At 50.9% G+C, this 26,530-nt stretch overlaps 2 protein-coding genes across 3 annotated transcripts in view; one reads left to right on the top strand and one right to left on the bottom strand.

Moving 5' to 3' along the window:
* CHRAC1 (chromatin accessibility complex subunit 1) overlaps positions 1–26,530 on the bottom strand; it is a 237,913-nt gene that overhangs the window by 136,907 nt on the left and 74,476 nt on the right. The gene's annotated exons all lie outside the window — the stretch shown is intronic.
* Positions 1–26,530, top strand: part of AGO2 (argonaute RISC catalytic component 2) — an 87,635-nt gene that overhangs the window by 3,457 nt on the left and 57,648 nt on the right. Inside the window, exon 1 of one of the 2 annotated variants that reach the window (XM_081265627.1) lies at positions 19,536–19,627. The exons of the other annotated variant lie outside the window; for it this stretch is intronic. The gene's annotated coding sequence lies outside the window, so the exon portion shown is untranslated. Of the gene's footprint in view, positions 1–19,535; positions 19,628–26,530 lie in introns of those variants that run through there. 2 annotated transcript variants of the gene reach the window in all.

Raw genomic sequence — 26,530 nt, 5'->3', positions numbered from 1 at the left:
TGGGCTCCACCCCCACCCCCAGGTGCTCTACCACTGGGCTCCACCCCCACCCCCAGGTGCTCTACCACTGGGCTCCACCCCCACCCCCAGGTGCTCTACCACTGGGCTCCACCCTCACCCCCAGGTGCTCTACCACTGGGCTCCACCCTCACCCCCAGGTGCTCTACCACTGAGTTACACCCCCACCCCCCTAGGTACTCTACCACTGGGCTACATCCCCAGTCCTTTTTAGTTTTTGTTTTGAGACTGTCTCTTGCTAAGTTGCTGAGGCTGGCATCAAACTTACTTACCTTCTTTCTTTTCAATAACTTTATTTATTTACATGTGGTGCTGAGGATCGAACCCAGGGCCTCACACATGTTAGGCGAGCACTTTTACCACTGTGCCACAATCCCAGTCCCACTTACTTACTTTTTTTTTTTTTTAAGTTGTCAATGGAACTTCATTTGATTGATTGATTGCTATATGCCCGGCAAGTTCTCTACCACTGAGCCACAACCCCAGCCCTGGCATCAAACTTTCAATCCTCCTGCCTCAGCCTCCCTAGTGCCTGGGATTATGGGTGTGCTACTGCTCCGGGCTATATTGAATGTGTTGACAAGGGTCTGGTTCATTCTCTTGAGTTAAGCAATATTCTGCTGCAGTGTGCCAGTCTGATGAAATGTGTTTTTATTTTATGAATTGTTACTGTGAACTTTGAAAATGTAACATTTGGCTTCTTTTAGAAAGAGTTACTATTGTGAAGTAATTTGAAGAACATAAAAGTAGAGTGATTAGTACAAAATGTGCCTTCAGAATTTTCTACCTTTGCTTGTTTCCCCCACTCTTGTTTCTCTGTGGATGTTGTAGATGGACATGATACCTTCGTTCTGTCTGCCTGCCTGCCTACCTATTTGTGATGCTGAGGAGCCAGCCCAGCGCTTCACACGTGCTAGGCAGGTGCTCTACGCTGAGCTGTCACTGCGGCCCCTCCGTGAATACCCTTTAAAGTGGTTCCAGCCAGGTGGCTTCCTCTCTTTGTACGTGTGCACCCAGAGGCCAGGGAAGTTTTAGATGAGGCTACTGTCACCCCAGTCGGCTGTCAGTTCTCATTCACTCAGGGACACGCTTATGATTGACTGTTTTCTCTCCTGAATTTTAATAGAAGTCATACATAAATCTGGGTTTCTGTCTTCTGAGGCAATTTACTGAGTCCCTGAAAGCTAGTCCCCCTTTTGTCCTTTCTTTTTACTTGTTACAAACATTTAAGTCCTTAAAATTATCTTTTTTTTCAGAGTAGGCATCTCCTCCCTCCTCTTCCTTGTTTCTTTTGGTTGAACCCCGGCGGCATCTTGCCATTGAGCCACATTTCCAGCCCTTTTTGTGTTTTATTTTTTATTTATTTTTTTTTAAAGAGAGAGTGGAGAGGAGAGAGAGAGAGAATTTTTAATATTTATTTATTTATTTTTTTAGTTCTCGGCGGACACAACATCTTTGTTGGTATGTGGTGCTGAGGATCGAACCCAGGCCGCACGCATGCCAGGCGAGCGTGCTACCGCTTGAGCCACATCCCCAGCCCCCCTTTTTGTGTTTTAGTTTGAGCCACGGTCTCACTTAGGTCCTCCCTAAGTTGCTGAGGCTTGTCGCCAGCTTGCCGTCCTCCTGCCTCAGCTTCCTAAATTGCTGGAATTCAGGTGCGCACCTCTGCGCCCAGCTCAGTTTTCTTTCTTTAATCAGTTTTATAGAGGACCCATATTCACAGTCCTTGGTTCCCTCAAGACAGGGCTTGTGAACTTCACTCCAGTACACTCACCAAGTGTCTTTGCTGACAGGTCACTTTGACTTTAAGTCACAGGTGAAGCAGAGCCCTCTTCATGTAGCATCTTTCAGTAGAGTGACCTAATACTTAGAAAATGGAAATGACACTGTGGACTTAAAATTATTCAAAAGAAGATGGACCTCCCCTCCCCCATTTTGGGCTGAGAGGGCCTCTCTGGCATGAGGAGGGTTCCAGGTCCTCCCCCAACTCGCTGTGCCCTTATCTTTGCCCACCATTCCCTGCACTTGGCAGCCTCACCCCTGGCTTGGCTATCTTCTGGGTGAGCACCACCAGCCCACACCCGTGCTGCTGAGCCCCAGCTGGTGCCATGGCTGTGGCCCGGCCTTTTCCCTCTGGCTAGCCAAAATCGAGCTCTTGGTGTGGTGAGATGTCATTGAGTACACTACTCTAATTTCTTTCTCCACCTTTTCTCCCCAAAAGTTTAAGAACCTGAAACTACTATTTGTTCTCTGGTCCCTTAGTCTTTTTTTTTAAGTTTTTTTTTTTTTTGGTTAGACACAATACCTTTATTTTATTTATTTATTTTTAAACCCAGGGCCTCGAGCATGCTAGGCGAGTGCTCTACCGCTAAGCCTAAACCCCAGCCCCTGGTCCCTTAGTTTTTGTGACCAGATAACCGTGCCCTTCTGATTTATCTTTCAGTAGAGCTGTACCCAGTGACCACAGCTTGTCCTCTTGGCTGGGAACTTTTATAAGTAAAACGGGGTCCTCCTAATTGTTTCCTGGGACTGTGAGCCCATGCAAGGACTGTGGGCAAATTGGGGTGGCTGCTCCCTGACTGAAGGCTGGTGCGTAGCCTCAGAAGGGTAGGCTTGCACCCTTTAACTGTGCCACTCCTCAGTGGTCCTGTGCTTCCGGGGAGACTGAAGGGTATGAAGGTGGCTCCCTGCCGTGTGCCAGGAGGGTGAATTGGATTCCCACTTTCAGTCTTTCTCAGCTCCAGCCCTGTCCTCCTTCACTGGTATGGTGTGGGGAGTTGTCCCCTGTGTGGGCCTCAGTTTCCTCATCTGTAAAGCCCGGGAGTCTGACCTGGATGGCTCATGCTCTTTCCGTCTCTGGATCTTGTGACTCAGTTGCTCTTCTGCCTCCTACCGCTAGGGCCAGAGGCCGAGGAGAGCTGCACATTTCCTCTGCTGTCTTGAGAGTGTTCTGGCAGGGTGGGTAGTTACCTAAGCTAGGGAGAGAAGGCTGCTCCAGGCCAAGCAGGGATGGCCGAGCCTCAGTGGAGTCTACTGGGCAGCACTCTGCTCCCAGCCACTGTGCTGTGTCGCCTGCAGAGCTTCTTACTCTGTGTGTCCAAATAGACCACGGGTTCCAGAGTCAGGCCTATCTTAGAAGCATCTGCGCTGTTTTAACACTGAGTGGAATTATGGGGGGTGCTGAGAGCAGCACCTTCCTGCCATGTGCAAACATAAGTACCTGTGCCTCCATCCGCGCTGGCCCCAGGTCCCTGACTTTCCTGATTCTGGGGAACTCGCTTGCACAGATGCTTCCCTGAGAAGCACAGCCAGCTCAGGATGGGAGCACTAGCTGTCCAGGAAGCAGTAGGTCAGAGCAGGTGAGGTTGCGGTGCTCTGGAGGTGGGTTTTGTGGGGAGGAAGTAGATCCCTGCTGCTGAGAGGCAGGGTTGGAGCAGGGAGGTTGTTTGCGTTTGGTAGCTGGGCAGTGCTAGTTGTCTAAAGAATCAGGGCCTGGCTTGGTGACACATACCTGAACTCCCAACTAACTACTCTGGAGGCTGAGGAAGGAGGATCACAAGTTCAAGGCCGGCCTGGGCAACTTAGTGAGTCCCTGTCTCAAAAAATAGAAAGGGCTGGGGATGTAGCTCAGTGGCAAAGCACTTGCCTAGCTTGTGTGAAGCCCTGGGTTCAATCCCCAGCACCATACACATCAAAAAAAAAAAAAAAAAAAAAAAAAGGTGGGGAGGGATTGGACTCTGGGAATTTTTGTTATGAACACTGGAAGGCTGATCATGCTCTCCTGGGAAACAGAGTGGCATGAGACCCTCCTGCCCCTCTCTAGAGAGTGGGGGGTGGGGAGAGTCTATGAGCCCTAGGAACAGCTGGAGGACACCCAATCGTCTATGTGTGGGTATGCAGGGAAGAGGCTGCTTAGACTGTGAAAGGCTCTGTGCTCCCAAGCACATGGAGTGTCAGCTGGTCAGACTTGTTCTAGAAAGGCCATTCTAATAGCACTGTGGGTGCGGGGAGTTGGCAGCAGTGTTGGGAGGCAGACAAAGGTTGGAAGTGGGGAAGGAGAAATTGCAGGTGGGTCCTTGGGACCTGAGAGGTGGGGCTCACTGGGGGAGGTTATGGGGGAGGAATGATGAGCAGGAGCCTGTAGACCCTGCTCAGTACCTGGGCCCTGTGAGAGGTGAGCACTTGGAGCTGATGCTCTGGTACTGTGTGTGGGAGGTGACAGGTGAGGCTGCTCACTCAGGCTAGAGTCTTGTCTGCACAAAGCCAACCCAGCTCACCTAGGTAAGGTGCTCGCTTGTGTGTGGCCTCTGGCCTCCACTCAGCTAGCTCCTTGGCCTGGACAAGGTACAAGGCTCACATAAGACCTCTTTCTTTACCTAGAGAATGCAGGTGATAGTGCACCTCTCTGAGAGTTGCTCTAAGATGAGCTCATCACTCGGGTGGGTGTCACCCTGCCTTACCAGGGGCTTTCTGCAGGACCCAGCACAGGACCCTTTGTTGGGGAAGCAACCCATGCATGACCTTAGGCCTGACGGGCCCTTCAACTTGTAACTTCAGCTCTGGGGATGTTTGAATGAGTGACTACATGCATTGTGGTATCTAGCTTCAGGTCCTGTGGGTGGTGACATGACTAGCACAGGCTTGGGGAGAAGGGGTGTGCATAGAGAGGTCAGGGCAGGGCTGAAGCTGGTACTAGAAATGGGCTCAGAAAGGCTGGGAGATGTGGTATGGGCGTGGGGCTCCAGGGTCAGTGATACTTTTCCTTGGTCCCCAGCTGGCCTCAGGCACACCCAGCCCTGGGCAGAGTGACCTGGGCAGTGGCTCCAGAGGTACGTGAAGGCCCAGGGAGTGGGCTCTGCCTGTCCCAGATGATTGCTATGTGGTGGAGCTTGGGACCCACTGGTGCTGGAAGTGGGGTGGGGAAAGGAGGTAGGAAATGGGCCAGAGCCCACTCCGGGGACACCTTGCTCAGCCAGGCCACAGAGGAAACCTGGGCACAGCCTAGAGAGCTGGGTCATCAGTCAGGTGACCTGGGCATCTTTTCAGAAAAGCTCAGAGGTCTGACTGCTGGGCTTGGATACTGTATGCACTGCAGTTTGTGGCTCCTGGTGTCCATGAGCAAGCCTGAGAAGACCTCTCAGGGTTACTGCTGCGGGGGAGCAAGTGCAGTGGAGACTGTGCTGCCTCCGTGTTTAAGAACCTGTGGCCTGAATCAAACAGAACTCTAGCAAGAGTGAGAAACAGCCAGACTCAGAGTCCCGGTGGTTCCTGAGCCACGTTTCTCTTACTGTGAGCTACTCCCATCTCCTGAGCATCCTTCTACAACAGTGACCCAATGGCAGTGTTTCTGGGGTTCTCCAAGCTATTTTGGGTGCTTCCACCGTGAACTCTAGGGCATACTTTGTGTAAAGAAGGCAACAAGAAGAAATTTCTGGCAGTTACACACAAAAAGGTCAAAAAGCCATTGGAGATGTTTTTTCAAGTTTGAATCCTAAAGTAAAATAATGTAACCATTGGGATTTTTGTCTCACGACCTGATGGCCATCTTTTGGGGGAGCTTGAACCCTGTGTGCTTATCGCCATGACTGAGGACTCACTGGGGCGTCCTGCTTGGGCTATTTCCTGGACTTTGACAGCAGGAGGACCCTGCAACCCCAACTCAGGTGCTCACACCCTCAGTCTTGCTTTGCCTGAGCCCCTTCAAGACAGGAAGGGGGCTGGTGCTGGTGAGGGTGGTGCGCTCTAGGCACTGTGTTGGTGGCTGCCTCTGCGCCTCAGGAACAGTGACTGATGCTCCCTTCACGTGGCACTTGATGCTCTGGGAGTCCTTAGCACAGTTCTTACCTGAGAAAGCCATGTAGCTGGCAGAGCCATGAGTGAGGAAGCTGAGCCAGGCTCGCAGAGATGGCAGCTTCCCCAGACTTTAGCTCTAGCAGGTGGTCGCATCATTTAATAGAGTGATGCAAGAAAAGAGTGGGCGAAGCTGAGGAGAAGCCCCGGGAGAGGAGGTGCACTTGGAGAAAGCCAGGGAGTCAGGCCTTGGAGTGCCTCCCCTCAGTGCCTCTCAGTGAGCCTGGTCACAGGCCAGGTGCCTCTTGGACCCTCAGTCTCCTGCTCTCCTTATGGAGAATGGAGAGCATGGTGGGGCACGTGGATCACATTGACCAGATGGGGTGCTGGTGCAACTGTTTTTTCCTGCCCGCTGTGGCTGCTTACCCTGCAGGTGCAGCCCAAGGGCAGGAGGGTCTCCTTCCCACCTCTGTGCTCCATTGTCGACCTCTGGGTCTTTACTTTGCAAGAAGGGAGGAATAGAAATGAGGTCTCAGCTGGGTAGCATTTGCCAAGTGCTTGTGCCTGTGCTCCTTGGTAAGGTGTGTCTTGGGGATGTGACAGTATGGCCTCAATGCCTGGGCCCCAAGCCCTGCTCAATGTGATGCAGCACCTGCAGTTGGCTGCTGGCTGGAGTTGGGGACCAGCCTTGCCTACCCACGGGGTCAGGAACATTGGTGAAAGAGTGCCATGTTATGTCCCCAGATCATACCACTGGTCACAGCTGGGTAGGACTGAAGGGCAGTGCACTGTGTGGTTTCCCTACAGTGGCTCTAGATGGGACATAGGGTGACTGGCAGGGAGACCTCACTGGGAACACCTTTTTCCCCCGCAAGGGTGCTGTTGCTCACTGAATATTAAAACAGGTGGCTTGTTTTGAGTGTGCTTGTGTTAGCCTTGAGAATTTTCTTAGCACCTGAGACAGAAAATTACAGCTTACCCTTTTCAGAGGCATCCAGAGCTTTGGGGGGAGGGGCAGTCAGGAGCGCACTCAGGTGGGAGAGGTCCCTGTTCTGTTGACTCCCCTGAGGAGTGCAGTGTGTTCTCTTGAGATGCTCTGGAACATTTGAGGAGGACCCTGTGGATGCAGCTGGCCACACTAGCACCTGGCATTGGAACGTAGGAACTGGGACAGTTTCGCAGAGAGAGGGTGGGAATCCTGGTTGGAAAACCCAGGAAATGCTTTTCAAAGAAAATACCATTTGCAAGGGACTTTTAAAGGGCAGGGTGGGTGCCAGCTCACAAGGAGCAATGGAGAAGAGGCCTCGCACCATGTTCTGGGGGACGGACATTCCAAACATGCCACACTCAAGTTGCAAATATGTCTGTGCCTACTGCAGGAGAAATCCCACTGTGTGCTGGGGAGGGGGTCCCTGAAGCAAAAAGCAAGGACTAGAGGAGGGGAGGGAGGGAGGCCAAGGGCCCAGGTGTGCCTTGAGGACTGGTGGGGCACAATGGCCTGACTTTGAGCCTGGGAGGATCCCAGGAGAGGCGCAGCAGGGGAGGGCACCAGCTGAATGTACTGCCCGGTGAGAGTAGACTACGGGGTGCTGTGAAAGCAGGCACACCTGCCTGGAGGAGGCATCAGAGGCATCTCAGTGGTGGGACTGGCCGGCCGAGCCTTCTCAGGACCTGGAAGAGCATGTGTGCATGTCCTCACACCAGCCAACATCTGTGTGGCTTGTCCTGCTGCTGCTGCTGTTGAATTTTATTTTGGGTATTACAGATTGAACCCAGGGTGCTCTACCGCTCAGCTACAATTTCAGCCCCCAGTCCCCCGTTTTTTGAGTATCAGAGATCGAACTTAGGGGCACACGGCCACTGACCCACATCCCCAGCCCAATGTTTTGTATTTTATTTAGAGACAGCATCTCACTGAGTAGCTTAGTGCCTCACCATTGCTGAGGCTGGCTTTGAACTCGCGATCCCCCTGTCTCACCTCCTGAACCACTGGGATTACAGGTGTGCGGCCCTTTTTATTTTTTGAGACAGGGTCTTGTTGTTCAGGCTGGCCTCCAGCTTGGAATCCCCATGCTTCAGCTCCCCGAGTGGCTGGGATACAGGAGTGCGTTGTGTGCCAGGTGCTCTTCACTCTATTACGAGTGTTCCCGAAGGTGTCCCTGTGATGGTGTGTGGTTCTGCCTCCCTCCCTGTGCACAGGCCCCTGAGAGCTGATGCTCCCTGGGGCAACAGAGTTCCAGTTGCTGGATTTCTCATGGGGTGGGAATCCCACAGTGGCTGAAGTGTGATGCAGGTACTGTGGCTTTCTCCTGTTCTCCCCAGCCTTACTGTTTATTTGTGGAGGACACTGGCCGGGTTGTGCTGTTAGGTTTCCCGCAGTTTGGACCTGGCTGGCTTGTCCTCTGGTGTGTTGCGGCATGCCCCTCAGTCCCGTGTGCATTGCTGCAGGTGAGTAGTGAGCGGTAGCCTGACTGAAGCAGTTTTCCTATTTGTCTTAGCACCTTCTTCACCAGCATGCAGGGCTCTTGGTTGTCTTGTGGCTCCTGCTGTTGACCCCCCATCACTGGGCTCCGCTACTTCAAAGATGTGGCATGCAGATTTTTTTTTTTTTTTTTTTTTTTTTTTGGTGCTAGGGGTGGAACCTGGGGCCTTGTGTATGCTAGGCAGCACCCTATCAGCTGAGCTATATCCCCAGCACTGGCATTTGTATTTTTAAATTCTACTTCTTCAAATTAGTTTCCCTGGTCAGCTGTTGGGATTTTGAGGGCAAAAGGGAAGCCAGCGTGTGACTGAAGGCGGACGCTGCTGGGACCTGAGTGGGGAGGGCTGCAGGCAGGGGCAGCTGAGGGAGGGCATTCTGGGCTGTGTGGACAGTGGGGACCCCGGCGCTGAGCAGGTGGTGACAGGCTGTAGCTGGCTGAGCAAGGAGCAGTGGCTGGGGTGGGGAGGCACAGAAGCCAGCTTTATGGCCACCTGAAGCTGAGGAAGAAGCACGGGGTAAGGTTTCTTAGGCCAAGTTTTAAGGTGATTCTAAGAAACACAGGAGAAAAGACCCATTGAGTGCACGTTGCCTGTTTACGTTAGTGGGTGTGCTGCCTTACAGCGGTTTGTGTCCTCTTCCTGCTGTAAACCCTTTGCTGCCTGAGGATCCTCATGGTCACCCTTGTCTGCTTCCCAGGATCTAATGTGTCTTCTTCTTTTTTAAAAAATATTTTTTAGTTGTTAATGGATCTTTTTATTTTATCTATTTACTTATATTTGGTGCTGAGGATGGAACCCAGGGCCTCTGGCATGCCAGGCGAGCCTCTGGGCTGAGCCGCAACTCCAGCCCCAATGGTATCTTCTTTTTGACTACTTTAAATTGATTAAAAAGTTTGAAAGTTTATTTAAAAGTTAAATCTGTGCATTAGAACTTGTCCCCGTGTTGGAGAATCCCGCAGGCAGCTGTCTGGTCCCTGGGTGCCTTCCCTTGTGGGGCCACCCCTGCGTTGTCTAGGTTCTGGGTGGCAGTGGGCTCCCTCCGCCCGGCTGTGCAGGGCAGGAGGCAGAACCCGTCCATCCCACTGGACATGGCCAGTCGTTGAGGGGATGTGGAGAGGACGGCAGGGCAGGTCAAGTCCTGAGACCTTAACGGCAGTGAGGCGGCTCCTTCCTTCCCACCTCTGTGTGGAGCTCAGCAGCTCCAGGTGTAGTGGCATGGGCATGCCACCCTGTCACACATGGTGGCCCGACTGCTTTCGCTGCTGTCCAGGGCTGTGCCCTCAGGGCACAGCAGGAAGCTGAGGGCCTGTCAGTGCTCCATATCTGTAAAGCTGTGACCATGGTGGTGCCTGCCTTCCTTCTTATATGGATCAGCTGTGGTGACCCGGGGCTTCTCTGAGCCAGGCAGCGGGCCCTCTGGGCCTGGGTATGTTATAGAATGGCCTCCTAAGCCCTGCTGTGGACAGTTGCCAGCTCAGCTCTGGCCTCCCAGACTTGGAACATGACTCGGGGAGACTGAATGGGGGTTGGTGTTTCATGGGGATATGGCAGTCCCCTGACAGCAGTTCTGTTTTTCCATTATCTGAGCCCAGTGAGCTGCCTGCCCTCTGCCAAGAGCTTGGAGGTGAACGAAGACAAAAAAATGGGTGTCTTGGAGGGAGATTCTTATTTGAAGAATTTTCTTATGAAAGATAAATGCTGTGAAGTAAATATAAAAAATGCCCAGAATCTTGAGAGGCAACAGTTACGTGCGTCTGTGTCTGGCTCGCTCTCTCTCTGTCTCTTTAAGGCTGGCCCTGGAGGGATTTGAGTTTCTTTCATTCCACAGCATCCTCTCACCTGGTAAGAACCTGCTGCCTGGAGCCCTGTGCTGAGGAGGGGCTTCCTGGACAGGCGCACTATCAGTGTGTGCCACTGGCAGGGCGGGGAGGGTGTGCCCTGTGCCTGGCCCTGCCCTCCCTGCAGACCCACTCAGGAATGAAGTTTAAGTTGTGGTTTGTAAGACCCAGCCTTCCTGAGCATTCCCATGGTTCCAGGTATCACTCAGTGACAATTTATTTGAAGTGTGATTTCTATTTTATTTTTACCCTTTATTTTTGGTCCTGGGGATTGAACTCGGGGGCACTCGACCACTGAGCCACATCCCCAGCCCTATTTTGTATTTTATTAGAGACAGGATCTCACTGAGTTGATTAGCACTTTGCTTTTGCTGAAGGCTGGCTTTGAACTCAAGGATCCTCCTGCCTCAGCCTCCCGAGCTGCTAGGATTACAGACGTGGGCCACCAAGCCTAGCTTCCTTTTTAAAAAATCAGAATAAAGTATTTTTAGGTTCATGTTATAGAATGGCCTCCTAAGCCCTGCTGTGGACAGTTGCCAGCTCAGCTCTGGCCTCCCAGACACGGCCTGTTTCCCACTTGGGCCTTCCCAGCATGGGCTGAGTCTGACTCAATACAAGTCTCGGCTTCTACTGATGTGCTTGTGTTGGCTCGTCCAAGTGGGTCTGTATTGTTAGCAGAGGGAAAAGAAAAATGGTCCATGTTTCAGAGGCAAAAAGTTATTTCAAAATGTGTATTTAAGAAAAATTGAGGTGAAATTCATGCATCATAGCCATTTTAAAAACATTTAAGAATGAAACAGCCATTATTACTGTATGTGTATATGTGACTACATGACAAATATGATTCTGCAGCATGTACCCTCAGGAAAGTGAGAAATTATACCCCACCTATGTGTGATATATCAAAATTCATAAATGCATTCTACTGTCATGTATAACTAATTAAAACAAATAAAAAACAATTTAAAGAAAAGGTTTAATGGTACCCACGGAGCAGTCACTCCATTCTGACCCCCCCACCCCCAGCCTCTGGAAATCACGAGTCTGCTCTGACTGTGTGGATCCACCTCTTCCTAAGATCATGGATGACAGACAGTGAATGGCCTTTTGTGTCTGGCTGTTTTTTGCTTAGCAGTGTATTTTCAAGGGGTGCATTTGAGCATGTATCAGAACTAAATTTCTTTCTCCTCCCCTCCTTTTTCTCTTTACCACTGAGCTACATCTCCAGCCCTTTTTATGTTTTGAGACAGGATCTCACTGTGTTGCTTAGAGCCTCAGACTTGTGGTCCTCCTGCCCCAGCCTGTGGAGTTGTGGGATCGCAGTTGTGCACCACCACACCAGCCGCTTCTCTTTTTTTTTTTTTTTTTTTTTTTTTGAGATGGGGTATTGCCATGTGGCCCTGGCTGGTGTCAAGTGATCCTTGGGCCATGGATCCTGTGTGGCTGGGACTATAGGCACAAACCTCCATGCCCAGCTCTGAACTTCCTTTTTTTAATTGCCAAATAATATTCCATCATATGGTTATACCAAGTTTATCCATCCATTTTTGTTATTTCTACCTTTGGCATTTGGGTACAAATTTTTGTGTGAACCTGGTTTTTTGTGTGTGCAGGTGTACAGCAGGGAGTGGAATTGCTGGGCTGTGTGGTGACTGCTGTGTGCAGCTTTGTGAGGAACAGCTGAGCTGTTTTCCCCATGCTTGTGCTATTTCGTGTTTCCATGCAACACGAAAATTTTGGTTTCTTTACATCCTTGCCAACACTTGTTATTGGCACCTCACGTCTTTAAAAAAGTGAACTTTTTAAGTAGTAAACCATTTGTGACAGATTTTATTAGTCACCAAGCTGGGGAAAATGTTAAATTCATGCATTTTTTTTTCCTAGACCAACCTAAGAGATGTAAGGCACATTGATTTCTTTATGCCAGAGTGTAGTATTTGGAACTCAGACAACCAGGTGAATACAGAAAAGTCAACATAACAGGCCCCCGCCCCCCAAAAAAGAATCCTGATTCAATCCTGGGGTCTAATGTCAAAGCAGCTCATTCTTACAAGCACCGAGTGCCAGCTATATCCTAGACATCATGCCTGGGGCTGGGAAATGCAGATTGGCTGCTGCCTTGGGGGCTCACTGACTTGTGAGTACAGTTGTGAATCGAGGGGTCACTGGCATCCATACGAAGTTCCAGGTATCTTTCACAGCACGTGGTGTGAAGGGTACCGTCTCCTGCCAAGTGAGGGTCTGTGAGGGTCAGAGAGTGGCCAGGAATGGCCAGCTCTGGCCAGCTCCTCCGGAATGTCAGATGCACAGTGCCTTTACAAGGCCCCCCGCCAGTGGCAGGTGGGAGCGAGGCAGGGAGAGGTGCCTTGGACTGAACAGGTGGGTCAGAGTGTGTCCCCAGGTTCTGTGATTTTGCCTTAGATGGTGTGACTCACTGATCAGAGACCAGATTTATGTTGTTGGTAAACTTTGAAAAAAATATTTTAAAGGTCTTTTTATTGTGGAAAAGTTATAATATACACTAATAGGTGAGAAACTCTGAGACCCACCATGTGACCCTTACAGCTATGGGATTAGTGCAGCCTGCTCATCCCCACCCTCCGTGATTCCTTGAAGCATGTCATTTAATTCCTGACTTTTCTTGGTGCTGGGGACTGAACCTAGGGCCTTGCACATGCTCCACCACTGCACTGCACCCCAGCTCCCAGCTCCTTGACTCTTCATTGAACCACTTGAAATGATTTTGGCTTACAGAAAGTGGCCATAGTAATGTAACCTGGAGTTTGCTGATTAGCCCAATGTCTTCATCCTGCCCAGTCTTGGGACCACCGTGGAAACCTGGACATCCGCCTCTCATAGTGCTCAGCCCCGGCCTGCAGATGGATGCCCACTTGCCAATTTGTCTGACTACCTTCTGTTTCTGGACCCTTTCCAACACACTGCTGTGTGGTTGACTGACAGCTCCTCAGCCCGCCGTGTCACTTGCAACCTTGAACTGAGTACTCTTTCTGGTGGGTCCCTGTGGGTGCACGGTGCCCCTCACATTCTGTAACATTGTATACCTCCCTTTTCACTGTTAAGATGCTCCAAGCCTGTCTTGGGTTTGTCCTTTGCAGTCCATGTCATCAGCGAGCTCTTGTTCCTTTTATTGGAGATCTGGGTACTGGCATGCTGTGGCTGCTGGAGTGACCTGGTCCTCTGGGTGGACACAGCCAGGAAATCCTGTATAAATGATAGATGTGCGTACACACTTCTATATTTATCCTTCTGTGTTAATATTAAAATCCACAGTTCATGTGAGTATTTCTGATTTGAGTCACACTGGCCTTCCTGCTGCTTGTTATAACTTCTTTATCAGAAAATGCCTGGTTTCTCCTCACCCACAGTAGTTTGCCTACTTGTTCAAACCCAGGGTACACACAGTACTTCAGGATTGCCAGCCAGTGTTCCTGTGAGAATCTGGTGTGTGTGGAGCCCTTGGTCTTCAGTGGCCAGGCCTTCAGAGACGACATGCACCTGGGAGGCTGGCATGGCCGGGGCTTCCTGCCCACCCTGTCCCTGGTGCTCCTCGGCTGGCTGTGCTCCCTTCTCTCTGAATTGCACGGATGCCAGAGGACATTCCTCTTTGCCACGGCTTGGGTCCTCCCGTGTGTCTTCTCGCGTTGCAGTTAGAACTGAACCAGTCTGAGGAGGCCTTACTTCTGACCCCGTGGACTTGTTTTTGGTGTTGTCCCTGAAGGTTAGAGTTGCCTCTGGCGCCACTGCCAAGTATGTGCTTGAGCCTGGATGGTGACCCAGGAGCAGCAGCAGCTGCTGGAGTAGGGGCGGCACTGCCCATGTGGTCAGTCTCTGCAGGGTGAGGCCCCAGGCAATCTTATCTTGGGTCAGGAGGCGCAGGCTCTCCAGGCTCCCAGCACACTCTTCCTGTTCGGTTGCGTGGGTATGCACTGTTTTGCTTTAATTTGGTTTTCTTTTTTTAAGTTGTTCTCTTTAATAAAGAGGAAAACACACTCTTCCCAGAGAATTTAGATGATTGGTAAATAAAAAGAAACAATAGCCTTTAATAATCACCTGCGAGAAACAGCTGTTGACCCGATGTATTTATTTGCAGATCTTTTCCTGTGTGTGCATAGATATAGATCAGCTTACTTTTCAGTTTCTTTTTGGGGATTTAACCCAGCGTGCCTAACACTGAGCCACATGCCCAGCCCTTTTTATTTTGAGACGGGATCTTGCTAAGTTGCTGAAGCTGGCCTTGAACTTACAATCAATCCTCTTGCCTCAACCTCCCAAGTTTCTGGGATCACAGGCGTGAACCACCACACCCTGCTGTTCTTTTCTTTCTACCTAATATCTTGAGCATTTCTCAGTGCTGCTTACTTGTCCTGATGGAAGCAGGCTTTCTGCACTTTAAAAAGCTGATGACTGCACTCAGATAAGATGGTGGGCACCCATGAGGAGGGGCTGTGCATGGGGCAGTGGTGTCCCAGCTGTGGCGTTGGTGCCTAGAAACTCCCCATCTCCTGTTTGGTGTGGTGCCATAACCACAGTGCTCTCCTCACAGTTACTGTGAGTCACAGAGGAGTAGCTGGTATACAGCAGGTGCTCTGCCTGCCTCATCACGGACACTCAGCATGTATTCCTAGAGCTCTCTGTTGACTGCAGCATGCTTGTTAATCCCTAATAGTGTAGGGGATGATTTGATGTCCTGTCTCGCTGCTTAAGGGCTGGGCCCTACCCTGACTGTGTCCCTAGCATCTAGCACAGTAGAAGCTGAGAGCAGAGTGTTGCTTTGTACTGTGACATTTCCTTGGAGTCAGATACAGGGGGACCATGCTGTGTGGACTCTGGGTCCAGTGGAGAGGGTTGAGCCCTGGACAGTGGGCCATTGGTCCCTGGACTCCGCTCTGGCCTTGCTCATCACTTCAGCTCTTTGGGCTTGTGTCTAGTTCTGTAAAACTAGGATAATAGTTCCTGTTATTATTGTTAATTATTGTGCTATAAAATTGTTAATATAAAAATTTAATATTAGTACAAAATTTTGTATCATGACTCAGAATAATATAATGCATTGTATTATATATGGTAAAGTGATATAGTAGTTTATGTGTATTATATATAAACTAGTTTATAGTATCATAATAACTAATCATGATATGAAGGGAAATGAATAAATGTGTGAGTAGTCTCCTGGTGCCCAGGAAGTGCCTGGTGGGTGGAAGGGATGCCACAGATTCATTGAGGGGGCTGCTCCTGCTGGGGTCTGAAAGTGGCGCCGGTGCTGCCTGGGTAGAGCAGGGGTGCTGGTGAGGTGGAGTTGGGGTTCCCTGGGGAGTCCCACCTGGGCTTAGACCAGGGGACATAGGAGCTGTGACAGTGTGAGCTGTCTGTTCATCCAAAAGACTCATTGCATGGGCCATGCTTCGGCGCCATCTCCATCGTGTTCTGAGGTAGGGATCAAGACTGTAGGTGGGGAGTGCATGTTGGTTCAGAAGAGTGATGGCAGCATATGTCTCATAAAATGTCCTTCTTTGTACGGGAACAGTATTCTTTTGTTCTTCTAAGTGACTTTACCAGCATTTGGTCCCAGTGTTTGCTTGGATGTTGTTAAAGTTGTCTTCGAAACAAAGCTGCAGAAGAGGCACAGCAGACACATTAGTGCTGCAACTCAGCAGTGCATGTAGTTCAAGCCTGACGCTGGGCTGGGCTCGCAATTCTGTCTCTAGCAAGGCCAGAGATGGACATGCAGCAGAGTTGTCTTGTTTTTAAAAGACAACTCTGAGCCAGGCACGGGTGGCACATGCCTATAATCCCAGAGGTTTGAGAGGCTGAGGCAGGAGGATTGCAAGTTCAAAGCCAGCCTGAGCAACTTAGCAAGGTCCTAAGCAACTCAGGGAGACCCTGTCTCAAAGTAAAATATTAAAAAAAGCCTAGGGATGTGGCTCAGTGGTTAGGCAACCTTGGTTTCAAACCCTGGTACTAAATAAACAAACAACAATAACAAAAAACTCTGAACAAGATTGAATTTCATGTCACTGGTTTATTCTCCAAATTGAGTTGTAGGCCTCAGGTATACGTGCCGAGTCTGGATTCTGACCTGAGCAGTGCCTGCAGGTTCTAGTATCTTGACTGTTGTCCACATGGTCTGGATTATGCAGTTCATGTGTTAGACCTAGGAGGTGGCTGTGGCTGTGCAGGAGTCAAAACAGGCCTACAGAACTGTATAAGGGATTCCTAGAAATAGACCAAACTTAATAAAGGAATAGAAGGACAGAATTGACTTAGAATTAGTGGGTTTGGATTTTTTAGCGTTTTCATTAAAGAACAGTCAGCTGAACAGATTATGTTAGGATGCTGTTTTGAATAAATGAATGTTGACTTAAATTTAAAAAAAATTTTTTAGTTGTTGATGGACCTTTATTTTAGTTGTTTATTTATATGCAGTGTTAAGAATCAAGCCCAGGGCCTCACACATGTGAGGCAAACGCTACACTGCTGAGCCCCAGCCCCAGCCCCTGAGTTGAGTTTTACTCTTTTGTTGTTTTAACCATGGGTTTGTGATGCTCTGTGGTATACTATATGCCACTGATGCTGCAGGGCCCTGGGCTCCCTGGGGATCTCCACCAGTCTCCTGGGGCTGTGCTTGAAGTCACTGTCATCTGCTTCTGTGAAGGCTGATGGCACCAGCTGGGTACTAGGGTAAAATGCCTTTTTACAACCGGCTCCTGGCTCTCTACCACTTTCCTCCTTTTCACATCAGAGCAAAGGGGTGTTGTTGGTACAGTGGCTGCAGAACCGTGGCTGCAAGCAGATGCTTCGCTTCCACTTCTGTGGGTGAGGTTGGGCTGTGTGTCAGGTGATCCCTTCATAGCCCGCCACCACATTGAGATCTGGCTCCATCTTGTGCTTGTGGACTCGGGACTCCTTTGCCCTCAGGAGCAGGAGCTGGAGTAGGATGACACTTGCATTCAGTAGCACCTCCTGCCCCCGCCCGTCCGGTGCTGGTGATGGAGCCCAGGGCTTTGTGATGCTAGCTAGGCAAGGCTCTACCACTGAGCTTCACTCCAAGCCCAGACTTTTTTCCTTAAGGATAAACTAAAAACAACAACAACAACAAAAAACACAATAATAACAAGAAGTGGAAAAGGAAAAGTTGTGGCATCCCTAAAGCAGTGCAGTCCAGATCTTGAGATCATTTCTGCCCTGACTCTGGGTCAGGGGCTTCCTGGGGCAGGCTGGTGAGGACCTGGTCGGGCCTCTAATCCTGCAGCTCTGCAGCAGCGCACGGCTGTTTGCTCATGCAGAGGGCAGAGGCGCACCTGTTTGCTCAGCTCTTTTCCCTGGTGTGGTTTTATGTATTTTGAAGTGAATGATGTTTGCTATCTTTTGAGTTAAGCACTTGATAAGTAGTTGTTTAAACTGAAGTAACTGGATAAACTCAGAGGTAACATGATGATTTGCCAAACTTCCACAAAAATACAGGAAGTCTGTCCTGGTCACTAAATTAGGGATTCTGAAAGTCCAGTATTTGTAGAACGTGTGCCCACCTCCCTCTCCATTCTGGGCTGTTGATACTAGGAAAAAACAACGGGCTTAAAAGACATTTATAAGCTACCTTTAAACATCCGGGCCTGTTATACACTGACCCCAGGCGTTCTGGAGAGATCTGGTTGCTGATTAGGATCTCTTGGCTGTTGATGTTGGCGTGAGTGGCCTTTTCCTGTGCTGTGGGTTGTCTTCAAGGCCCTGCTCTGCACCCACTGTGAGGAGGAAGTGCCTTCTGACCTGGGTCGAGTTGCCTTGTCGACAAGCCTCCAGAGAGCGGCGGGAGGACTGAATTATCTCAGGCCCTAAAGACCAACCAGTCCTCCACACCTGGCCATGTTGACATTTCTGTAGGTGTCCTGGTTGCGGTTCCTGTGTGTCCCTGAGGCTGCCAATGTTTCCATGCCGGAGGAAACCTCATGCCTTGAGAAAATATTCAGATAGCTGTGCCCTGCTGCCTGGCGAGCCATGTGGCATTTCATAATGGCACACAGCGCCCCTCCCAGGCACCAACACCGCATCACACAGGACCACGGTCCCCCTCGTGGCTCAGCCCATCTCCTCAGGAGGCCGAGGGCCGAGAAGACTTCAGCCATGGTGGCGAGCACAGGTCTCTAGTTTTCAGTTTTCCATTCTGGTTTCATGCCACAGCTTGAATTTCATAATCGCAACATGCACTTTGCCACTTTCTTTGGAGGGCAGGTCACTTGTTCACTTGAGACTGTCTGCCCAGCCCCACCCTGCTCTTGCCCAGGGAAAGGAGCCGGCTCCCAGCCCAGCACTCCTCTTCTCTGGGCAATGCTGCCAGGCCTGATCACCGCTCTCTGCCTCACACGGTGGTGAGGGCTCGAGGTTGGTGGTGGTACAGCTCCAAGCTAGACACTTCAAAGTAAACTGGCGTATTGGGGGGGGGGGGGTTACTGGGGAATGAATCCAAGGGTGCTTAATCACTGAGACACATTCCCAGGCCCTGTTTTTGTATTTTATTTAGAGATAGGGTCTCACTGAGTTACTTAGGGCCTCGCTAAGCTGCTGAGGCTTTGAACTCTCTATCCTCCTGCCTCAGCCTCCTGAGCCTCTGGGATTATAGGCAGGCACCTCCATGCCTGGTTTAAACTGGCATTTTATGATGCAAGTGTATTCTGGTGATAGGTGCTGTGCTGGGAGTTCAGCTCCACTCTGTTCTGTGGGTACCTGCCCTTGACCCCATGAGCCCCTGGGCTGGGTGGATCACACCCAGTAATAATGAATTAGAAACATCCTGAATTCTGTTGTTTTGCTCTACAGAGCGATCTGATGGTGAGTGAGAGTACTTCATTCCAGGATATTTTAGAGATGTGCCCCTTAGTTAAGCTGCACACCGATTGATAAGCATGCTTCCTAGATGCCTGAGCAGGCAGCCTGCCTGGGGTCTGTTGTCAGCTGTGTGTTCTGGGGCTGCATGGGGAATCTTGGAGGCCTCCCTATGCCTCCAGTGCAGTAGGTGGCCCAGAGGGCTGCCCTCGTCATCAAGAGCCGCCAACCCCTTTTGATCAGGGGCCAAGAAGTGCTGCTCCTTGCTCATCTTGATGACCTTCTTTTGAAAATGGGCACCTTTGGGGAATGGGGTCGTGGGTGCTGGATTTTGGATGTGCTTTCTGTGGAGAAGTCTCCTGTGGTGATGCGTTGGGTGTGTCTGATCATTTCTGTACACCTCGACTTGGGTGATTACCCAGAGATGATTCCTTAGGTCTTTCTGTGTTTTTCTCTGTTGGGGAAAGAGAGCCTCCTCTCCACCCGCCCTACCTGGTTCTCACTTCCACTCTATGCAAAAATAAAGTATACTCCTCCCTCCCAGGACCATGTGGAAGCCCACCAGGAGGCCTGGGTGGGGTTTGGGAAGGTCTCTACTTGATGGCTGATTCCAGGATGGTTCTGCTTGTCTGTGCCTGTGGGCTCTGACCTGCTGCAGTGAGGTAGGTGTGAGCGTGCATCCTACATGGTCCCTCATCACAGGCAGCCCTCTGGGTGGTAGCCCTGTCACTGGGAGTCATGATCTGCCATGTGTGGTCTCACCATGGTCCCAGCCCAGGGGCCAGAACAGAACCCTTATTGCCTTTTGTTGGGGTGGTGCCCTGCCCTTTCGCAGAGTCCTCTCTGCTCCTATGTTCTGTCTTTACAGTTCTTCTCTGCTGGACGTCAGTTCCTTCCTGTCATCCCTTTCACTGTATCAAGCACCTACTATGTGCTGGGCCCTATTCCAGGTGTGGCAGAGAGAGCAGTTACCCAAACAGACCATTCCTGCCCACAGGGAGCTTATGATGTGATGGGGTGGTGACAGACAAGTGCGGATAAAGAGCGTCATGCCTTCTGTGCAGAGCATGCAGGGACAGTGGCGGGGGAGGCCTGGTGGAATGGAGAGTTTCCGGGAGGGAAGCCATACCGGGGACTGTGCAGAGGGAAGGGACCCAGTGGAAGCCACAGGCCTGATGTGGATGGAGCCCAGGCTGGGAGAGCAGCAGTGACAGTGGGAGGGGACCCTGTGCTAGCCTGCTGTGACCCCCACACCTCTCTGGAGGATCTGAGAGGTTGCTGGTCCTATATAGAAAGCATCCCAACCCCTGGAGCTGGGCATGGGGACACCCCAAGTCCCCATGGCCACTGAGCAGCATTGCAGAGCGTGTGCCATGTGGCTCCTAGCCTGTGTGACCTTGGCCCTTCTGCTGCTGGTGGAAGCTCCACTTCTTGGGCCCTGCTGGATGCCTCACCAGGTGGCTGGGGCAGCAGCTGGCTCGCAACCCAGTTCTCTTCCCTTCCCCTTACCTGTTAGGTCTTGCAGCAGGGTCTGTGCCTCGCTATGTGGTGGCCTGGGGGAGGGGCTGGAGCCCTGGCTTTGCCGCCCTGCTCGTCCTTGCCCATTGCCAGTAGACATTCAGCACCTCAGCTCGCAAGGTAAGGTGTGGACAAGATCCAGATGGTATTAGGATCTGGGGAGGCACAGGTCCCTGCCCTGCTGGAACTGAGGTGCTGGGGAGTGGTGAGAGCTGCCTGCAGTGAGCTGTGGGGACAGAAGAGCTGGAGCCCACGAGGCTGGCATACTGCACCTAGTGGGACCTGCCAAGTCCGGCTGGCCAGGTCCTGGGTCAAGGCCAGTTGGGGGGCTCTTTACCATGGACTGTCCCACAGGGCCTGTTCAGGGGCCAGGGTTGACTGGACATTGTTCTGTGACCCACCAGGTAACCTCTCATCATGGAGAGTAATAATCTGGCAGGTGTTCCTCCCTTAACTGTCCTCATTTGACTGCCTGGTCTGCACAGTGGGGTCCAGCACCTGGTAGTTCTCTTGGCTAGGGCTGCTGTGGGTGAGTTTCACAGGTGACGTGCTGGTGGCTGCTGACCGTGACCTTGCTGCAGCTCTCCACTTCTCTGTGGGCTTTTGAGAAGCGAGAGGTGTCTGCCCACATTACTGCCAGCTTGGCTGCCTGCCCAGCCTGTGGGCAGCTCAGAGTTCTTAGTAGCACCAGTAAGAGGGATAGAGGTGTCATTAAGCAGCGAGACTGCAGGGGATGAAGGTGGACTGACGAGTGTGCAGAGCCTAGTAGCAGTTTTCTTAGGAAGGAACTCTGGGGAAGTGGCCTGTGCTGTGAAGCTGGGGACTTATTGGCTGTGACATTGAATGGCAGTGAATGGGAAGGGTGGCATCATTGTCCTGAAGAGCACAGGTACCTGGAAAAACCACAGCTTTGTCTCCTCAGGAAAGAGTGGGCCAGGCCCCGGATTCCAGTGTGGGCTGGGGTGCGGGTTAGATGGTCTGAACTCTAGGTGCCAGGCATGCCTTCCTGGTGTCGTCTCCACAGAGGAGGGCCGTTCCTTGCCAGGAGGGTGGGCAGGAGCTCAGTGCTGAGGACAGTCGTTGGGTCCATTGTAAATATGTGTGCAGGGCACTCAAAACCAATCTGCCCCCACTGTCAGGTGTCTGTTGGCACTGGGTGTACCCAGGGTTGTGCATCCTCCACCTCCTACCCACTTCAGGATGTCCATTGCCCCAGAGGGAAGTCCCATGCCCCTTAGCAGTCATTCCCTAACCCCCTTTGGGTCCCAGTAAGGGAGGGTTATCTGCCAGATTGTCACTCTCCAGCTGCTCCAGAGAGTGAGGAGGGTGCCTGCTGGGTCTGTGCCCGCCTCAGTGGCTTTCCCTGTTGTGACGTTGCCTGCACGCAGCACATGGTGGTCTGTGGCTGGCTTCTGTTGTCCAGGTGTTTTCTTTTCTTTTGGTGGTGGTGCTGGGGATTGAACCCAGGGCCTTGCCTAGCAAGCACTAGGCAAGCACTCCAGCACTGACTACGACCCTACACCTGCCCAAGTGTTTTCAAGTTCATAGGGATAGCGTGTATCAGTGCTTCCCTCCTTTTTATGAACATGTGATATTCCACTGCAGGCATAAGTACTACATTTGTTATGTCATTTTTCAGTAGACATTTGGGTTGTTTTCAAGTTTTTTTTTTTTTTTAATTATAGAATTAGCTTGCTGTGCCAGAATTATAAATGTGTGCAACCTTAGTGGGACACAGTGGTCAGTTTGACTGTTCCTTCATGTTGTACTGAAAGCACAGGAAGCGTGTGTCACAGTTGGTTCTAGCTTGCCCCGAGTGATGGGTGGGAGCCCCGTGTCCCATCTGCATTGGCCCCTCCGTGGGGTTGGAGTCGTCTTCAGTGAGCTGGAATGTCGCCACTGTTCTGGGAGAGTCGGCTCCAGCTTCAGCTCTATGTGCATGTGATCATGGAAAACTTGCCTTATTCTTGGTAACCCTTTCTGAGTTGTAAGTGTGCTGCTGGGAGCATGACTTCTGTTACTGTAACCATGAAAAACAGCTTATTCTGTGAGATTGTGTATAGCGTTGCTCATGTTTACTGCATCTCAAGGCTCGAGGCTTAGAATTTAAGCTCAGCACAGTGGGGAGATGAATGGAGTTACTGTCACTGCCTCATTTCCCAGGAGTTAAACAAGGGTTCCCACAAGGACCTCCCGGGCTGCATTTCTGCTGCACAGTACCTGCTGACCTTCCTACCTCTGTCAGCTCCTGGCTAATTTTGAACCCTTCGAGCGGGTTTCTGGCTTTCCCCTCTTCTCCTTGAGGTGTTTGTTTCCATGGTTTTTCTTGTTCAATTTTATGGTCAGGAGAAACATGCTGGGAAATAAATCTAGGCCCATACCTGTGTGCCAGGCTCCTCGCCAGAGGGTCCCATCATGGCTCTGGATGAGAAACCCTGCCAGCCCCATTCCCAGCCCTGGCAGCCCTGATGAAGCTGCAGGCCCTGCCTGGAGGAAGCACAGGCCTCACCCACAGGATCTTGTGAACTCCAGCTGTGCACACAGTCCAGTTAAGAACCTGGTGGGGTGTCCCTGTGTACCTCCCCAGGGAGGGCAGCAGCCCCACTGCCCATCTCCCAGCCTGCAGCCCTTCGGGTGGGCTGCTAGCCCAGGGGATTCCTGGCTGGGTAGCTGTATTCCACTCCATCTGTCATTCCCTCATGTGCTGCTAGGCGATGGTGAGTATATATTGGTGCTGGGGATCCAACTTGGGTGTTCTACCACTGAGCTACATTCCACCCTTTAATTTTGAGATGGGATCTCTAACTTGTGATCCTCCTGCCTCAGTTTCCCAAGAAAGCTGTTGTATTTCTTTAAGCTTTAAGACATGCCCATAAATGTCACATAAGCAGGAGAGTCCACTGTGCTTTTTGCCAACTGTGAGAGGTATCTAATCTCACTTCTTTACCTGGGGATTTTGAGGCAAATCCCCATATTTGATCCATAAAGGCTTGGGTATATATCTGAATCACAGCATCATGACCACAACAAATGGCCACTTCTCAGTGTCACCAGATTTACACTTGGTTTCCCCAGTTGACGCAAATGCATTTTTATTTTCAGTTTGAGATTGATTTGGTGCTGAGCAGTGTGGGCCATGCAGCACTCCTAGCTGCTGCCCAATGATTTCAAGTGGTGCAGGCGAACTGCGGCTGAAGGAGTCTGCTCTAGTGGAGGCTGTGTCGTTGGCCACTCTTCATGGTGCAGAGCGCTCTGCTGAGCTTAAGAATGTGTGCTTTCCAGGCCCCGTTTCCCTGGTGGTCCTCTCGCTACCTGGATATCCAGGTTCTCTTGGTGGAACTAGTGGCTCATCCCCAGGAGATGGGGGTCCCAGGAGAGTGGGCAGAAACAGGCAAGCACTTTGATAAGCCTCCAGTGGCTATGGAACCGTTGTTGGCCAGGGGAAGTCACCTGGATAAGCCTGAGTCTGTGGAAGGGTCCAGAGTGGCAGGGAGAGTGGCCAGCAGTGCCACCTTCTTCTCCCCACCCTGCCTCATGTCCCAGGTGCCAGCTCCCTCCTGAAGCCCCAGAAAACCAGTTCAGGTGAGACAGCGAGGCATTCAAGGCCAGCCACAGCGTGGAGGAGCCTCAGAAGAAGCCAGGCACAGTGGCCGTGTGCTCCACGATGTCCTTATGCAGTATCCAAGCAGGCAAATCCAAAGGCAGAGTAATGGGGGTGACATCGGAGGGCATGTGGCTCCTCTGGGGTGACGAAGGTGCTCTGGAATTAGTGTGATGGCCAGCATAGTGAAAGCCAGGATGTTGGACACTGTAAAATGGTTAAGGTGGCAAGTTTTATGTGAACTTTAATACAGAGAAGGATACATGCAGGCTCTACATCATCTCATATATATTTATCAGCCTCACTTTCCAAACTCAGCTCTGTGTGGAGCTTGAAGGCCCCCAGACTCTGCTTTGAGGTGTGTGCTTCTGGACCACTGTCTCCCGATGACATAGCGGTTCATTGGGGCACATAGACCCAGTCTCCCATCTTCCTGGGCTGCAGTTGGGGAGCCTTAGAAAGCCAGCCCAAGCTGCTTGCCTGGGCCACCGGGCAGTTGTGCAAGAATCCTGAGGCAGCAGAGGGCCCACCTTTCGTCTGGTAGAGCAAGGAGTAAACATTTAGCAAGTGCTGGAGCCTGACTGGGATGGGAAATCCCATGATTGTGCCATTTGAAAGGTAGCAGTCAGGGCTCTGCATCAGTCACAGTGCACAGTCCAAAACATGCGCAATTAACTTTAATTTTTTTCAGTCTTCTGAAGAACACAGAATACAATTGTAATTTATTTTAAGTTGTGAGCTTGTCTCCAGGAATGAATTGATTAAAGAAGCCAAACAATCCTGGGGATTTTATCTGCTGGATTTTCAACAATTTACTCCTAATTAATTATTCTGACTAGAAAAAAAAATTGCACCTCTACGGGATGCCAGTATTTAAGAAGTGACATTTCAAATATCTGGTTGGACAAATTGGGGGAATTTTCTGATTCTGTCATTTGTTGAATTCACTTTTAAGTGTCTCCTCAGGGGATTATGTTCATTCCGTGGGCCAGGAATTGAAGTAGAATTTGCATTTGGCTGGATTGGATTGAGCCACAGGTATTGGCTGCAAAGCATTGCTAGCTTACAGGGAAATCTTACTTCATAAAAACAAAGCTGAGGCTGTTTTTTTTTTTAATGAACATTCTGGTTTTCATCTGGAACATAATGGTTTTCTAATACACAATTATATGTATATAGTTTTCTATTTAACGTGTGCCCTGTTTTGTCAACATTAAGACAGTATTTCCATTTGCAATATATTGTGATTGTAATCTAAGGTAAATGGAGAGTGTTCTGGTAGCTGGTGACCTGCTGAGTTGAAGTGCTAGGTTTCTGAATGTGTCACACGGGACCTGAAAATCCAGGCTGGGGAGGCCACATTTATCTCAAACAAGATATCATGAGCAGAGGCTGCGTTTCCCTATCATCGTGCTTACTTTTAACATCGATTTTCTTACTTTCTAAAAAAAAATAAGCACCATAGAAAGCATAGTGGCCAGGAAGGGATGTGTTGCCGAGGTGGGCAGAACTCTGAAGCAGGTAGACCTCCTGGTGCATTGGCTCACACCTGCCGTCTCAGCTGCGCGTAGGCGGCAGGGCAGCAGGTGGGTTGCTCATTGGAGGCCCCCTGGGGACTTAGTCCTTGTCTTAAAGGGGGGGTTCTGGGGATGCAGCTCGGTGATGAAGCACCTGCCTAGCATGCATGAGACTCCAGTCCAGGCCCTAGCACCAGAGGGAAGGGAATGAAACAAAAGTAGCACAACAGAACCAAACATAGTGGCTTTCTGGGAATCCAGACCCTTAGAAACCGGTTTCTCTTCTCCAGGATTGTGTGGCTTTCATGCTGCTCTGTGCAACCACCTAGGTCACTGGAACACGCAGCCCCAAGGGTCAAGATGTGGCAGGGGTGCTTCTGTGGACATCCCCAGTTGACCTGCCTACCATGTACCGAAACACCAGGGGCACCTGGAGCATGGTACAGGTGGGCAGCTACGTACCCAGTGGCTGTAGAAGAGTCAGCAGGCCGCAGTGGACAGCCAGCAGCTTCTGATACGTAGAGCAGAAAGAGATGCTGTGCCTGGAGACTGCCCATCCAGTTCCTGTCGTTCCTCAACCTGTTGTTTGCCAGTGGGTGAGTGCTGGAGGTGCACCAGTGAAAAAAGCCGAGGAGGCAGCCCTTCTCGGTTTACCTGGTGTGGGAGGACAGATGATGTGATACACAAGTATGTAGAGAAGAGTGGGGGGTGGTGGAGGGCAAGTGCCATTTCAATGAGCAGTCAGCAGTGGTCTCTAAGAAGGTGACAGTTTAGCAAAGATTTGAAGAGGATGAACAAGCCAAGGCCCTGGGGCAGGCAGCCAGGAGGAGAAGAGTAAGTGACAGAAGAAGCCTGGCTTGGGCCTTTACCTGATAGAGATGGATGCCAGAGGGAGACCCAGTCACCTCACCAGTCGCTGGCTGCTGCTG

The sequence above is a fragment of the Spermophilus citellus genome (assembly GCF_964194105.1).
Source record: "Spermophilus citellus genome assembly, chromosome: 14".
Classification (NCBI taxonomy): domain Eukaryota; kingdom Metazoa; phylum Chordata; class Mammalia; order Rodentia; family Sciuridae; genus Spermophilus; species Spermophilus citellus.
This window is presented reverse-complemented; position numbering and strand designations above follow the sequence as displayed.